Below are 16,040 nucleotides of genomic sequence, written 5' to 3'. Positions count from 1 at the left end.
GACCCTTCACATGCTGCGGTTTGGATCACCAGCTCCAGCCAATATATTAGCAACACACAATTACACTCTCAAGGTAGGCTCAAGTGCAGATCCTACCTCTCCGTAAATATCTTAATGAGTAGAAAATGATGCAAAACTTCAGTCATTCAAAAGCAGGAGTTTGATGTATTACAAAAGTTATGTTTTCAGTTCACATAGTATAGAGGAAAAACTTTTCTGGGATTAGAGATTGTGGTTAGTATGAAAACATTTTCTGAATGTTTACATTCCAGCAGTCCAGCCTGGATGTTGCTATTTTCTCAAGCAGCACATATTACATTTGTTCCTAGACTATCTTGCCAAAGCTATACCCACTACTTGCTGTGCTATTGCCAGATCTTAACTGCTCAGTGGGGTTGGAGTTGTTTGGTTGCTATGTGGATGGGAGACCTTCCAAAGAAGTGCAATGGGTGACTTGATAGATGGTGCTTTTGTCTGCCACACTCACTATCCTGGAATATGCCAGGAAGGTCTCTCTTTGGGATGACATATCAAAAGTGGTTGTTAAATATCCCATGGTTTAGTTTTTGAGGGATAAATGGAACCAGACACTTGCCACTGGTGATTCATGATTATGTAAATAGGGTTAACGGAGGGGTGGGGCGGGTGTTGAAAGAATTCACTCCCCAGATAAAAATAGTGTCCTTATGTGTGAGCCAGATATTAACCAGATGTTTTCTGTCTGGGTCCTATAGCTGTTACCATCTGATTGTTGTGTGAACTGAATTGGTAGGTTTCTGTCCAGTTCCCAATGGACCCATGTCCAAATCTCTCTCTCTCTCTCACACACACACACACCCCACTGATGTTTACTAGCAGTTTCAAAGAATAAGTTCAGTCTGCATAGTCTAATCATCCCTTAAGTCTATATTCTCTACATTAGAGGGAATCTCTCCATGTCTGGGGTCAGGAGAAGCACTGTGGGAATCTTGTAAGACTTCTGGTCATGCTGTACCTGCTCTATGTATAAAGAGAAGACATCAGTCTCTAGGGCTGGCACTGAGGCATGTTGCACCAGAGCTAACAGTGAAAATCATTCCTGGACAAAGATACAGCACATGATCTATGCCAGAGGTTCTCACATTGGGGGTCATAAACTGTCAGCCTCCACCCCAAACCCCACTTCAACTCCAGCCTTTATAATGGTGTTAAAGATATATAAAAAAAAGTGTTTTTAATTTATAAGAGGGGGTGGGTTTACACTCAGAGACTTGAGAACCACTGGTCTATGCTATACATTATTTAAGTCCTACTTAAGCCATCAAAATAGTCTAAGTATTCTATTTTGATGGCTTCAGTCAGCTCCTAAGTGCCACACGTGACATATGCTGGCCCTCTGCACAAGGGTGAATTTCATAAAAGTTCACATTAATAGCAGAAGCCTGACTCACCACTCTGTTATGCCAGTTTTACATTAGTGTGACAAATTAGCATAGACGGATCAGGCCCCCAAAGTCTAAGTGCTCCTCTGCTTTGCTGTATGGTAAATACTTCTGGATCATCGTAGAAGGAAAACAGCTTAACTTCACTGAACCTGCTTCTCTTCAATACAGCCTTAAGACCAGCACATTATGTAATTACATTAATACTGTACATTCAATGGACTAATGTAATTGTTGGGTTCATGCAGAAACAAGTTTCACCTCACTGTGCGTCATTTAAGCCTATTAAAATCCTTTTTACCAACAAAAGAAACATTTCTTAAGCAAGGTCCTGGTCAGAAATGGAAATGCTGGATCAAACACTCACCAGCACAATGGCTTGTGCATCAGGTCATAGTTCCTATTTGTTACACTGCAGCATGTGGATCAAGGCAGCTGACATGAGCTATCGCTACCTTAACATGGATCTTGAGTGTTTTGAGCAAGCAGTATCTTTTCCCTGGCAGACAGAAGTAGCCACAGCAAAAAGTAGTTGTGCTGACAGCATGTGCTTTATGGGGAGAAAATGACTGTAGGACTTGCAAAGGAGTGGAGATGTGGTGTCTCTTCCTTTGTTAGATTCAGCACATAGGGTGAATTTTGGTACTTACCTGCGTGGGACATACAGCGCTAGGGGTCTATGCCATGGGATGGTTCTTCATTAGGGTCTTAGCTAAATGACACAAGTTCTTACTCTACTTGCAGATCCTCACTTTGGTTGGTTTCACAGCCAATAATAATACTGCACTTGAATTGTACAGCACCTTAAATATGAGCCTCTCAAGGCACCTAGGGCCTGATCCAAAAGTTGACTGACTACAGTGGTATTTGAATGAGGCTAATAATAAACATCCATTAGTGTAGGTAGCTTCACAGCACCGAAGCACCTACTAACATCAGTCTTGCAAAGCCTGGAGTAAAGAAGTTTTGGTGGCACATTTCTGAAGAGGCAACCAGAGAGGCTGACAGTAGCAGCATCTTCAATGGAGCTACGCTGATTTAGACTAGCTGAGAATCTGGACCTTGCTCTTTGGCAGTTGGTCTAAAGCCAAAAAAGGCTTAATTTTAAAATAATGAAATTCTGCAGGGAGGGAGGGACCTAGAGAACTTCTCAATGGACCTTCATCCATGGCCACACCTAACAACCTTATGTTGTGCCTAAAAATGGAAATCTGGGTGCACCTGCTGATAGCCCTTCGTGCCCAGAAAAGCAAGATGACACTTGCACAAGTGGCTACATACAAACTCCTTCTCAGTACATTTCTGGAGGCCCATTCATAATGTGGCTTTTAATGTTTAAACCTGAGCCTGGTGTGGTCACAGTGAAGATACAAGGAGAGGGTGCCCCTGTAAAATCAGGATGGGACAGTGTTTAGGGTCCAACAAGGGGCACTGCTTTATTTTATGTATGGGACTAAGCTGCAAAGCTTGGAACTGGATTCAGAGCACCTCAAAGTTCAGATCCAGATTTTGGTTTCACTCATTATAATAAAGGCTATGTGCAAATCTGACTTGGATCAAAGTTCAGATTCAAACACCTCAGTGTTCAGATCCAAGGTTTTGTTTACTGGCTCATCTCTATTTATTCAAGATATAGTACAATTCTTGCACACTCTTCTATATGGAGAATGTATAGGGCTAGATCCTCTGCTGGTGTAAATCAAAGTTACTCCATCACTTTCTATGGACCAACATCAATTTAGATCAGCTGAGGGTCTCAGAAGGCTCCCTAACTGACTTTCCTCTTAATTAATTATGCAACTCTACCTTCTTTACTGTAATCTGCTTTGCAACAAAGCCCCCTCTAGTTCCTTCCTAGTGGCAAATTTTGTTATTACAACATGCTTCCAAAATTAGACTAATCAGTGAGCAAGTGTTGGTGGAACGCATGAAGTTTGCATCACCACCCATTCCCACGGACATACTTTTAATACACAGCATAAAAATATGCAAAGTATTTAAGCAAAAGTTGAAGAGCGAGCGGTAAGCTCTTTGAATAATGTCTGTTTTCAGCTGAAAAGCTGTTTGAGCAATTTGTATTATACTTTGGCAAGTTTTAGACAAAATAGATAAAAAGACAAATAGGTAACTATTGATAATATATGTATATAAATTAAAGCAGTAAGTCCTCTAGTCATCCATTCTACAGCTGCCAAGACAATTATATAAATTTAAGATGAGGTGCAGACAGGACCCTTATAGCAAAGATCATAAGGAAACAGGGCCAGCTTTCAGAATTATTCATGCAATAGCTATCTGATACAGCTCCTTGCTTGGGAAGGCCCTGCAAAGACTCTCAACTCACAGACTGGGCCAGTTGGTTTCATTAGAGCTAAGAAAAGATGACTAAGGGAGGGACCTGACAAGTCTCCAAATAGGTCAAGAGCTGTTACAAAAAAGATGGTGATCTACTGTTCTCCATGTCCCCTGGAGTTAGGAGAAGAAGCAATCTGCAACAAGGGAGATTTAGGTTAGATATTAGGAAAACTTTCTAACTGTACGGATAGTTAAATTGTAGAATAGGCTTCCAAAGGAGGTAGAATCCCTATCGTTGGACATTTTGGAGAGCAGGTGAGACAAAGATTTGTCAGGGATGGTCTAGATATATTTGGTACTGCCTCAGTGCAGGGAATGGACTAGATGAGCTCTCAAGATCCCTTCCAGCTGTATGTATGATTAACAATAAGCAATGCAGCAAGCAGGCAGAATTGTAGGAAACAGATCTTCACTGAACATGTATTGTTACGTACTAAGAGGCCCGTTTTTGTCTAGTAGCACACTGGCCCAGCTTGTTTTCCCAAGCCTCTGGTGTCACGACACTTGGTTCCTCCTGAAAAACTGATCCTTTTTCTCCAGTGCCACTCTCTCTGTATTCTCCCCTACAAAAGTGGGACTGCATGGGGGTCACTTGCTCCTACTGGCAGCGGAAGCTGAGAGGAAGATCACCCTCTTCCTCACACTGGATGCTCAGAATCCCCTTCTCATTTGGGATCCCACACAGCCTAAGGTCAACTCCACAAGGCAGCAGAGCACAGTCCAACCTTGATTATCTAAAGGTCTTTCCAAATTGAACTAGATGAGACTCTGACAGAACTCCTTCCCATAGAGATTATGGAAGAACTCCTCTGCTCTGTAACCAGTATAGTGACCCTCTTACCCTCATATATCTGGTGGGTCAAGTTATCATCTGACTGAGCTCCTGACTGGACCCATCCTTTGGTTAGACAGAACCAGACTAACACGGCTACCCCTCTGATACTTGACATCCTTTTATAGACATTTGTAAAATACCTTGTAGTCATAAGAGTGATGCCAGCTGAAATCTTAAGAACATAAGAATGGCCATAGTGGGTCAAACCAAAGGTCCATCTAGCCCTGTATCCTGTCTTCCAATAGTGGCCAATGCCAGGTGCCCCAAAAGAAATGAACAGAACAGGTAATCATCAAATGATCCATCCCCTGTCGCCCATTCCCAGCTTCTGGCAAACACTGCATGTGCTTGAATCATTGTCTAGTGAGGTCTGGATAACTGGCACACAACAGTTAGGAATATTGACTTATTTTAACATATCTTCCTGGACACAAAAATAGTTCTCCAGGGGGCTAATAATTTGTTTACTTGCCTGTGAAAAAAATCGCCACACTTCCCTTTGCTTAATAAAAAGCTTAAAGATTAGCATATTCCTGGGATCAACATGGCTACAACAACATTGCTAAATAAATAAATAAAAGTAACATTGAACATTTGGAAACTTTTCCACATTTTTTCAAATACAAGAAGTTTGTCACCCTTTCCTGGGAAAAGTTTTGAGAAATCAGCACCTCGCAATAAAGTTTTTTTGAAGAGTTCCCGACCACCTCTAGTCCTGGATGCACTATATCAGACCCTAATAGAGCCCAGTGTCAGTGAGGAAGGGACACAAAAAGCCAGGAGCAAGAGGTTCTTTTAAAAGTCTCTCAAGCATTTGTGAAATAGTTTTTTCAGGAACATATGTGCCATAAACAAAAGATGAGATGGTGTGGAGTGGTATGGTATAAAGGTTTTATCATCATTTGTCTGCAAGGACCTGCATAATGCATGAGAAGTACACTCATCGCAAACTCATATTTTAGTTCAAGCGACAGAGGTCTCCGCAGTAGTGCTAAAAGTCTTGCATTCAGTCACATCTAAAGACTCATTCAGGGGGATGTTACAAGAGACTTAAATGCTGTCAGTGGGCCCCAGTTGCTGGGAATGAGCCCTCCTAACAGGAAGAATATGTAACCCACCAGTTTAGTATGGTGAACATTATATGCTGGCCCAAAGAGGACAAGAGTTGCAATAGAGTTAGTCCTTTAGCTCAAGTGGCAAAGGTCTGTGCTGCAGATCTGAAGGGCCCGATTTCAAATGTTGCTGACCACTTGGGAGGTTGGGATCAATACAGTGGCTTATGATCGAAACCTGGGGGAGAAGGAGGAATCTTTCATGTGCACTGAATAAGCCGGGGTCCTTTGCAAAAATAGTATGTGATCTTGTAATTAAAAGACTGCATACGTACAAGAGGTGGAGGAGGAAGTGTTAAGGTTGCATAGGCAACCCGGAATGCTGGCATTTCCTAATTTTTAAGGGCTTCACTTTTCAACTTCAGTAACAGTCTTTTAGCATAGGTTATTTTTAGTGAACTAATATAAAAATCCTTATGCTACTAGCATCTTCAGTTATTGCTGCTGAAATAATTTTTTAGTAATCAGGTTTACCATTGAGGCCTTCTGCACTTCAACACAGCTTTGATCTTCAAACTAGCTCGGTCAGTTTTCCTTCCCATTGAAGTGGCACAATGTCATTGCGTTTGGGGTCATGGCCCTCCAAAGTGTTATTTTATTTTTTAAAAAGGAAGTATTTTTTAAAATTCATAAAGACATTTGCATGATCAGTAGGTTTGACAGATCACTCTTTAAATATTGGGCCTCAAATTACATGAAAATTTCCTTTCAATTATGCTAAAAACACCCTGAGATCATGTTAGTCCCTAAGGCCATAATTTCAGTCCTATGGGGACATACACACAAGCTGGCTATGTCTATTATACTGATTAATTCCTTCAATGCCCCTTCTGTGCATAGTTGTGACTGACACAAGACTGGTGCTGCTTTCAAATGTCTATGGAGCATGACCTCAAGCTAATATGGTGAATGATGAAAGAAAAAGGATTCATTTAGCATGTGAACTCTGCATCACGACTGCCAGAAGCACTGAACACATACAAATTGCTATTTTGTCAGCAAGTAGCGCTTGGCTGGGCTTTTAAATAATCCACTTATTCCAAACCATCATCCTCAAAGCTGTGACAATTGAAAGAATAGGTGAATTGAAAATAGGATTTCATTATTTTCTGATCTTAACTCCATTGTTTAGATAAGAGGTTTGGACCAGGATGTTCAGAGCAGTTCATGACCTCTTAGCAGTTCTAGCCCACACTGAGTTCTCCAAAGTATTTTATAAAAGCCTTTCTGAAAAGGCCAGACAAAGAGGATTCGATGGCTCAGAAGATTGACTGCCAAATATCCTGCTGTTGACGACTTGTATGTCACTGGTTCAACTCTTACCTGGACCAGCAATCTCAGGAAGCTGAAAGTAGCTGCAGGCTGCATGGTGTCCCAAAAGCTAGTTGATTTGCCAGTCTCATTCCAGGAAAGGAAATCTCCAGCCCAGAAACCACCTCTGTAATTGGCATTAGTTGGTAGAATGTGTACAGAATTTCTATGTGGGTCAGAAAGCTGGGTGCTTATACAGCCAGACTTGGAGGGGCTAAGGCATTCCATATACCCTGTCAGTGCCAAATCCTGAGCATAAAGTGGTTTGACTTTGTGCAAAATGTTAGTCTTGCCAAGATCTAGCCTTCCTTCAATTGTTCATTACATTTAAAAACAGTGTGTTCTTCAGCTATGTCACCACACTGCACAAAAACACCCCAGCATATTGTGCTCTCAAACTCTCCAATCAACATGCAAAGGGGTACATGCCCTGATTCTATCTGGGGCCACCACAGAGATTTGTGGATTCCCAGGACTGAGCCAGATCTGGGAATTTCACTACACAATGCTTGGTGTGACACCATCAGCTGAGGTCATTCCGGTGGCACAGCTATCCCCAAAGACTGTGTGTTTGATGATAGGTAGAATGGCCAAGAATTACACAGAGCATGGAGACTGAATTCCTCTCTCATCCAAGCAGCTGTCTCCAGAGCAAAGCTTAGTGTTTGCCTCCGGTGCAATCTGTGCTATAGAACATGGCTAAACAGAAGATGTCAACTTTCAGGGATGTTGAGTTAGAAAAAAAAATCTGAAAAAAGTCTGGTTGATTTTTGTGTGAGAGATTCCCCTCCCGCCCCCCACACACCCACCCAAATTTTCTATCAACTATAGAGTTACATTATTTTGAAAAATTGGGGCGGGGGGGAGAATGCATTTTTTCTCGCTAACACCTTTCACCAGAGACAAGTTTGCTAGAAAAATATTTTCTATTTCGCTCTTATTGTTGCCTTTGATATTTTCCCCCCCAGTTAGGGTTGGCTCTGAACTTGCATTCCTGCCTTGAATCCCCTATGCAGTGTAATTGTTGCCATGCCAGTCCCTGGGCACTAGCAGCAGTGCAAGTAAAGTGGTACGGTATGGTACACCATACCGGCAAGATATTTATAGCTGGTACGGCATACTGGAAAGAGGAGCAGTAGAGCGTAGGGCTCCTTTCCACATTCTGCTCCTTTTGCTGCTGCAGTTTCCAGGAGAGTCCTGAACTGCAGGGCACTCCTGGGAACTGCAGCAGCGAAGGAGAAGAACGTGAGACCACCAGGCAGCCCCACGCCGGCAGCTCCTCCAGTGCGGCTTCTGTACTGCCTCCAGCCCTCTCCCTCCCCCATCCCTGTTCTTCGGGATGTACAGACGGAAGAGACCCTGCCTGGAAGGGCTGGGGCAGTACAGCCACACCGGAGATGCTGTGGGCATGGCGGTCACATATTCTGCTCCTTTTGCAGCTGTGGTTCTGAAGTCTCCAGCACAGCGGGGGGCGGGAGGGGAAGGACAGAGGAGCCCCCCACCTCCCAGGTAAGGGATGGTGGATCATGGGGAGAGGACACGGAGTGCGTGGGGGCCCCAGGCTGGAGATGAGTCATGTGGAGGGTCACGTGAGGAGGTCACATGTCCCCCTCCCCCGTACCAGTAAGAAATGGATTCCACTTGCACCACTGGATATTAGATAGACAAGTTGGGTGAGGTCATACCCTTTACTGTTGGTGAGAGAGACAAGCTTTTGAGCAGAAGTTGGCCCAATAAAAAGATATGACCTCACCCACCTTGTTTCTTGAAGCCTGTAGACAATTGGAGTATGCAAAAAATTCAAGATTAGACATAACTACCATGTATTCTGTGCAAAGAAACTTTTTAATTTTACCATCTGCCCAGATCAAAGATATTTGGACACCCAACTCCTATCGATTCCCAGCAGCTCACTGGTCACACCCATTTACATCATACCAGGGCCTCTTTTCTCCTCCATGCCGGGGCTGTGTGCATGCCCCCATCTTTCTTCCCTTCCTACTATTATTCTTCAGTCTGGAAGACAGTTGAATATGCTGGTACACTAAGTGTCCTATCAGGAAGCTGGGCAGAGATGAGATGGTATATTGTTATGCTGGAAGGCATTAATGGGAGACATCAACCATGTTTTTGTATTCTACAGAGAATTGCAGAGGTGTTTGAAACTGTAGCTGGGCTAATAGGATGGCAGCAGCTCCTCAGGCCTCCTGCTTTTTCCTTTTGTTTTTCTAGTTTTCCTCAAAAAAAAAAATCAGTAAAATTCTGGCCACTGAAATCCCAAAATTTCAAGGAATGTTCTAGTTATCAGATGAAGTGTCCAAAAGTTGTAAGATTACAGACAGAAATGCCATTCAGCTGCGGGCATGGCTTTCACAAGCTCAGCCACGGATGTTGACTGGAAATCTTCATTCTATTCAGCAACCCTAGTAGGGATGAATATTGACTAATCTTCCATAATCATCCACAGAGCAGCTATTCCTCTGTATATTCTTCCTAAAGGAATGTGTTCCTTCCAAGAGCGTCATGCAGCAAAGACCTCTTGGATGGAAAACAAAAAAATTTAAAAAGATCCCAATGAGCAACAGATTTAAACGCACAGTTGCAGTCATGCACTTGCATTTATTTGCGGCTGTGGGTGAAAGCCTATGTCATCTGATTGCAATATGCAGCAGTGACACACCACACACAAAGAGTCATGAATGTCTCATAAGGGGTAGATTAGCATTTGAGATAAAAAACAGCTGGTGCTTACTTTATAATAGAACTACAGAATGTTTAAGTCAGCAGCAGCAGAGAAAAGAGAACAGGAAGTATGTCCTAGAGGGCTTTGCAAATTTGATGGGATCTTCGTAATGGCTTTGCAGGTGCCACAAACAGTTTGCAGTCAGATGCAACTAAATGGTACAAACGGGAGAAGAGAATGGAAGCTCAGCAGCCCAGGAGAAAGACTAGATTTGAGGAAATCAAAGAATCTGCTGCTGTAAACTTGACTCATGCTGCCATCTTCTGGCTATGCTGGCCCCTGTACTTCTGAGACAGACTAGCATTCTTAATACAAAATAATTCGCTCTGTTTTCTGACTATATTGGTTATGGGCCTGATTCAGAGTGTGTTGATATGAATAGGAGTATTTCTGGTGACAAAGGGTTTAGGATCAGAACCTATAAGTATAAGCAAGAGGAGTAGTCCCACATGCATCAACCACTGGAATATGAACACGAGCAAAAGGTTTGTCAGAGGTATGTTGAATTATGCACATATATTTTAATAAATCCTAATATAATTCTTTGTTTAAAATCCTCCACTGCAACAAAGTCAATCCCCCTGTAGACAAATGGGCTCCCTTCTGGCTTGCCCCCTCATGGGCTGGGTGTGGCACAGCAGGCTCTCTTCATCTAATGCCCCCTGCCCATGGTCACTTCAGTCCTCTGCCGCTTCTTGTGACTCAATCCCCACAGCCAGGTCACTTCCAATCCCCACTCTCACTCCTTACAGGAAGGCTGGGTTTAGGGGCAGGCAGCCACCTTGCGTGCTAGGCTTGGAGGGGCACTGAGCTTGTGGTGCTGTTTTTCTTGTTAGCAACAAAAACGGAAAATAGAATGTTTACAATAAAATGATTCATGCATTCTATATATAGATTAGTGAAAAATTAATCTCCTAGAACTTTCTGGACCTTTGTAGAATCTCATGGAACCTTCTAAAAGCATTCAAAATGGAGGGGCGGGGAGGGAGGGGGAAATGTGCTGAAGACGCTCCTTGCCTGGGGTGCCACTTGGTCTAGGGACAGCCTTTTTCCAGGGTAATGGAGAATCCAACAAATAGTTCCAAGAGCTTGTGTGAGGCTGACTCTGAGCCCAGCAGTCCTACACCCCTTGGGTCAGGGTTTCACAACCTCTCTAGTGTGAAAGTAGAATGAATTATATTGTAAAAATAGAAAGGATTAAAGAAATGCTGTCTGTACCTTTAAGCAAAATTGCTGGAATGCTGCAATCCAGGTGTCAGGAATACAGACATTAACATAGAACAATTGCACCATTTAAGGGCAATTGGTGAAGCATTAGCCTTAGATCGATAAGAGTTAGTAAGGAAGTAGGATATGCATGCTGTACCCCAGGTGAATTTTACTGTTTTTCTCTCTTTGTCCCTTTGTTTAATTCCCACTCTTTTATCTGTATAAATAAGACTGTTTGGGTCTTGCATGGCCACTCACATTATCTGGGTGTTATTGGCAGAGCGCTGTGCTAATAAAACAGAGTGGTCTGACAAATTGTGAGTCCTGATTCTAACTTTGACACTAGGTTCACCCTTCTTTCAGGGTAGGATCTTGTAGGGTTCCCCCTGGAGTCCGACAAATCACCTCTGAAAATATAAACTTAAGCCACTTCTGCCCTCCTCCCACTTGAATTTCTGTCCCCCAAGTTTCCCCTGTGCTCTGTTCCTCAGTTGAATACTTCCCTGGACTACTACTTCAGAGGTACAGGACCTGCCCTTGTCAGAGCTCACTCCACCAGTGGCTTTGCTGTCTGACTCATTGCCTCTTGTGAGAATTCTCTACTCAGGTGAGGATCCCAGGACCAACTCTACCCCCGGGCTTCATCTTTGACCCTGTCAGTCTCTCCACACTCTACTGCAGTGGTCCCCAATGCGGTGCCTGCGGGCGCCATGGCACCTGCCGGGGCATCTATGTGCACCCATGTACTGTCCGGTGGACAAGCATCCGCCAAAATGCCACCGAGAAGCAGCCTCATCCAGAGGCGTTGCCACCAAAATGCCGCTGATTTTTGGAAGCGACACCTCTGGATGACGCTGCTTCTCAGTGGCATTTCAGTGGCAACGCCTCTTGACGTTGCTGCTTCTCGGCAGCATTTCGGCGGATGCTTGTCTGCTGGCCACGGTCCTCGGTGGCTTGTCGTCCGGCACCCGCCAGACGAAAAAGGTTGGGGACCACTGCTCTACTGCCAAGATAGGGACTTCAGAGTTCTTCTTTACCTCTCTCCCTTCAGCCCCCCTCTGCTCTGGGCTTCATCTCCTCATAGTAATAACCAGCCAGCTCCTCTCCACGTTGAGACTTATCTTTAAGTGGTCCTGGCCAACCCTGTAGAGGCACTAGGTGCCTTCACTGAGTCCTCCGCTTCCAGTTAGCTCTTGCTGAGCCAGTGTGGGGTATACACCCAATCACACCCTATTGCAGGGTCTCAAGCTGGGGGGGGTAATTCACAGGGGATCAAAGACCAATTTCAGGGGACCATAGTACCCCCCTCACCCTCCCATGTGTTCATTGCCCCTTCTGTGTTCCTAGGTGGGATGAGAAATCTCTAAACATATAGCATGTGTGTGGGGGGACATTTTTCTGTTGGAGCATGGGGTTCCAGGACAGCAACGTTTATATTCTTTTTTCCTTCCTGAACTGCTGTGTGTAACAATATTTTATACTAATGCAATCGCTGGGCTGGAGACCGCTATTTGTTTTCATCTGTGTACACAATGCTGTGTTCATTGATCTGTAAATTGCTCCAAAAGAATAAAGAGCAGAGGAGGGACAGCAGGGGAGGGGCCAGGGACTAGCCTCCACGGCCAGGAGGAGCTGAAGGGCCAGGCAGGATGGTCTCACAGCTGTAGTTTTCCCACCTCTGCACTAAGTCATTAATTGATCTTGAGCCAGTTGCCAGGAACTGTATGACTCAGTTCCCCCCCCCCCCTTGTAAAATGGGGGTACTAATTCTGCTCTGCCACATGATGGGAGGGAGTTTACAAGGCTTAATTCTTCAATGTTTGGTAAGGGCTTTGAGAGCCTCTGATGAAAAGCGTTAAGAGTTACTGCCTACAAGGATCCTGCAGTCTATGCCAGCAGAAATACAAACAAGGGGGCCACATTTTGAAAGCTACAATGCCTTTGCAGCATAGCAGGAGAATGCCAAATCCGCCTGTTTAGAACATAGTCTAGCCTTGGTGTGTGTCTGTTTGACTTGCACCTTCAATGTGAACTGAAGTAAGCGAAGTGATGTGTGGAATAATCCACGTAGCTGTCTCACATTTGTCTCCTTTAATTTACCTGTAATACTCTGTTAGTTTTGGGGATTAGGCTGTGCCTGAAACCATCTGTAACATCCACGTTGCTCTTCCGTACCCATAGGGAATAGGTGTGATCATCCCGTTTTCTGTCTGTCAAGCATTTGAGGGCTTTGAACAGGCAACTAATTAAAAAACAAAACACCAATACAGCAAGCACAGTTTGGTCAGATGAGTAAGAGGGGATATGATAGTCATTAGCATAAGGACAGATGTGAATCCCAAGGGCCAGACAGTTCTGAGATTCATAGGTGAATCTCAGTCCCTCTGTAGGAGGGGACATCACTTCACTGGCCCTGTGGAGGGCTCTCTGGGTGGCATGGGATCCATGGAGCAGGAGGGGATAGAGTTGGGGCAGGATCCAGAGGGAAGCCCCTCATCCTCCCTCAAAAGCAGTTGAATACCACCCCAGGCTGGATGAACATTTCTGCACATCTGCCCTGCAGGAAACCCACCTGCCAACATCAAGAGCCACTGAAGTCAGGGAAGAGGGAGAGGAGTCATACCACCAGGAAACAGAGGTGCCACTGTGGACCAGATCCACTTCTGGGGTAGAGAGCCTCCATATGGGTTCTCCTGGGATCTGCTAGGTTTGTGGGCTATTTTTCAGTGAAAAGGGAGGGACAAACCCTGCCTCCTGGTGGGACAATGAGGGAGAATGGCTATCAAGCGATCATAACTGATATTTCTCAATAAAAAAGTCTTCTCCTGTGGCACTCCATATGGGGACGATCTGGCCCCAAGGAGAGAGGAGCTGTTTAGGCAGTGCTACAGAGAACAGGAGGAGACAAGCAAGATAAATAGCAAGTTAGAAATCCTACTAGCTGATCCTGCACCATTGAAATTGGTGATAATTTTGCCAATAACTTCAATAGGAGTAGTATCAAGCACTGAAACTGTGTAGTCATCTCCAAAGAAGGCAACAGGGACACCCCAACCATGGACTGGCTAACCTAAAAATCCACCTCCCTTTTCTCCAATTGTATTACCATATACCCACAAATCCCCTAAATTTTCTAAAGTACTGTGCAACTGCCAGCATACTAAGGCTTAAACATCCACCCCTGCTGCTTAGCAGAGCTAGAACATGAGGGGAAAGAGTTAAGCCTGTTTTCAAGTAGGTGTTGTGCAGAGCTAATTTCTTCTCTGCAGTTTAAGCTAATGCCACATCGATTTTCTGATACTCTGTGACCTCCTTGTGTCTGCCTATTTGACATTTACAGGTTTTGTTCAATGTTTACACTTTGCTTTCAATGTGGTTTTCCTGGGTCCTATGCAAACCGAATTAGGGAGCAGATATATTTCAGGACTGACGTCTGTGGCTAAGATCAGCCTAGTATTAGCCCTAGCTAAGCTTGAAGAGTGGGTATAAGTAGCCTCTCAAGATTCCCACTCTGCAACACGCTCATTAAAGATACTATTTTAATGTACTAGTACATCCAGACCAACCACATTAAGAAAACATTAAGGTTGCAAAATGGAGTACTCAAAAGTTAGGAAACGCCAGAACTAAAGGTGCCTGTGCATCCTGAATTCAAGCCCCTTCTCATAATCCAGATGCACATGGTATTTACTTACATTGATCACACTCCTTTTTCCACAAGTGTCCTGCCTCAGTCAGTGCACAGGATGGACAGGGCTCAGTGAATGGGCAGCTGTCCAATACTTTTTATCCTCATTCAGTGTGAGGCCCCAGGACTATTTTCCACACATCTAAATCCTGCTCTGAATGCAGAACTATTGATTTCCTTGTGGGCTTTTAGATGGCACTCATCACTAGTGTGTGCAAACATTAATGTGCTGCAAACATTAATGATCTTACCCTCAACCCCCATTTTATAAACCGATGCGGGAACTGAGGCACAGAGAGATTAAGGCTAACTTTGTCAAAAGTATCCACTGACTTTGGGTGCCCAGGGCCTGATTTTTTTCAGATAACTTAGCGTTTCCATAGCACTGTGTATGTTCAAAGCACAGATCCTACCTCCTACAGATTTCAGCTGCAGCTGAGAGCGCTCACACTTCAGACTCTGCGGCGGTCACGTTGGGCACCCAGCAGCTGAAGAACACAGTTAGCGGCCAGCTGAACATTTCAACTTTCCCAGCACCACATAGGAACTCTGTGGCAGAGGCAGGGACAGAATCCAGTTCTCCAGGGCAGCACTGGACTGCTTTACCCATTAGACCACCTTTTCTCTTTGTTCAATACTCTGCTTCATTCACTACACATCTCCCAGATCCCATCTTTGCTCTTCACTTTTTTCTTTCCTTTTCTATGGCTCATTACCCTTTACCCATTACCCTTCTTAGCTCCTGTCCTGACACCTAGCTCCTGCCCCCACCAACACAACTACCTCATCCCCTCTTCCCACAATTCCTGCCCCTCCCACCAAATTCCAGTCATACTGTGTACTCCTCCTCCATGCTGTCTGGTGGCCAACAGCAGGGACTTGGAGAGTGCAGGAGAGGCAGTCAGCCCTAGATAAGCATGCTCTGTCGGATGGTGCTTGCACAGTCTAGTCAGCACTGCAGGAAGGAGCTGTGTGGGGATGGAGCATGATCAGTCATTCTGTGGGGAGGGCACATATGCAGTTATGATGCTGGGAGGCGGGGTCAGAAGTGACAGTAAGACTGTCACAGGAGGCACTCAGTGTTAGGAGTGCCTCCTCCAGGCCACTCTGGAAATTAGCTTCTTCCAGGTCCAGGGCTCCCTCACCCTTTATATCCTACAGCTGCCATGTCTCTGGGTGCCCCTTCTTTGTGACATGGCCCTCAGGCCTGGTCACTATACATGTTTCCCCTTCCAGGATACCAAAGGGTTTCAGGGAGATCGTCCCAGAACATCTGCCACTTCCTCAGTGACTGGTAGGGGAACCAAGACCCACCCTCTACTCCAGGTTCCAGCTCAGGGAACCACTAGACAGCAACCAAAGTCTG

The 16,040-nt window shown here is 44.6% G+C and overlaps 2 long non-coding RNA genes across 2 annotated transcripts in view; both read right to left on the bottom strand.

Moving 5' to 3' along the window:
* LOC120401926 overlaps positions 1 to 16,040 on the bottom strand; it is a 38,171-nt gene that overhangs the window by 19,768 nt on the left and 2,363 nt on the right. The window lies entirely within an intron of this gene.
* On the bottom strand, positions 10,325 to 15,222 carry LOC120401925. Its single transcript, XR_005596847.1, has 3 exons — positions 15,088 to 15,222; positions 13,087 to 13,228; positions 10,325 to 10,605 (listed from the first exon to the last, which is right to left on the bottom strand). It is a non-coding gene; the product is annotated as an uncharacterized LOC120401925 (long non-coding RNA).

Source organism: Mauremys reevesii, linkage group 3, assembly GCF_016161935.1.
Source record: "Mauremys reevesii isolate NIE-2019 linkage group 3, ASM1616193v1, whole genome shotgun sequence".
In the NCBI taxonomy this organism is placed as follows: Eukaryota; Metazoa; Chordata; order Testudines; family Geoemydidae; genus Mauremys; species Mauremys reevesii.
Note: the sequence above shows the minus strand (reverse complement) of the source record. Positions and strands in the feature narration are given on the sequence as shown.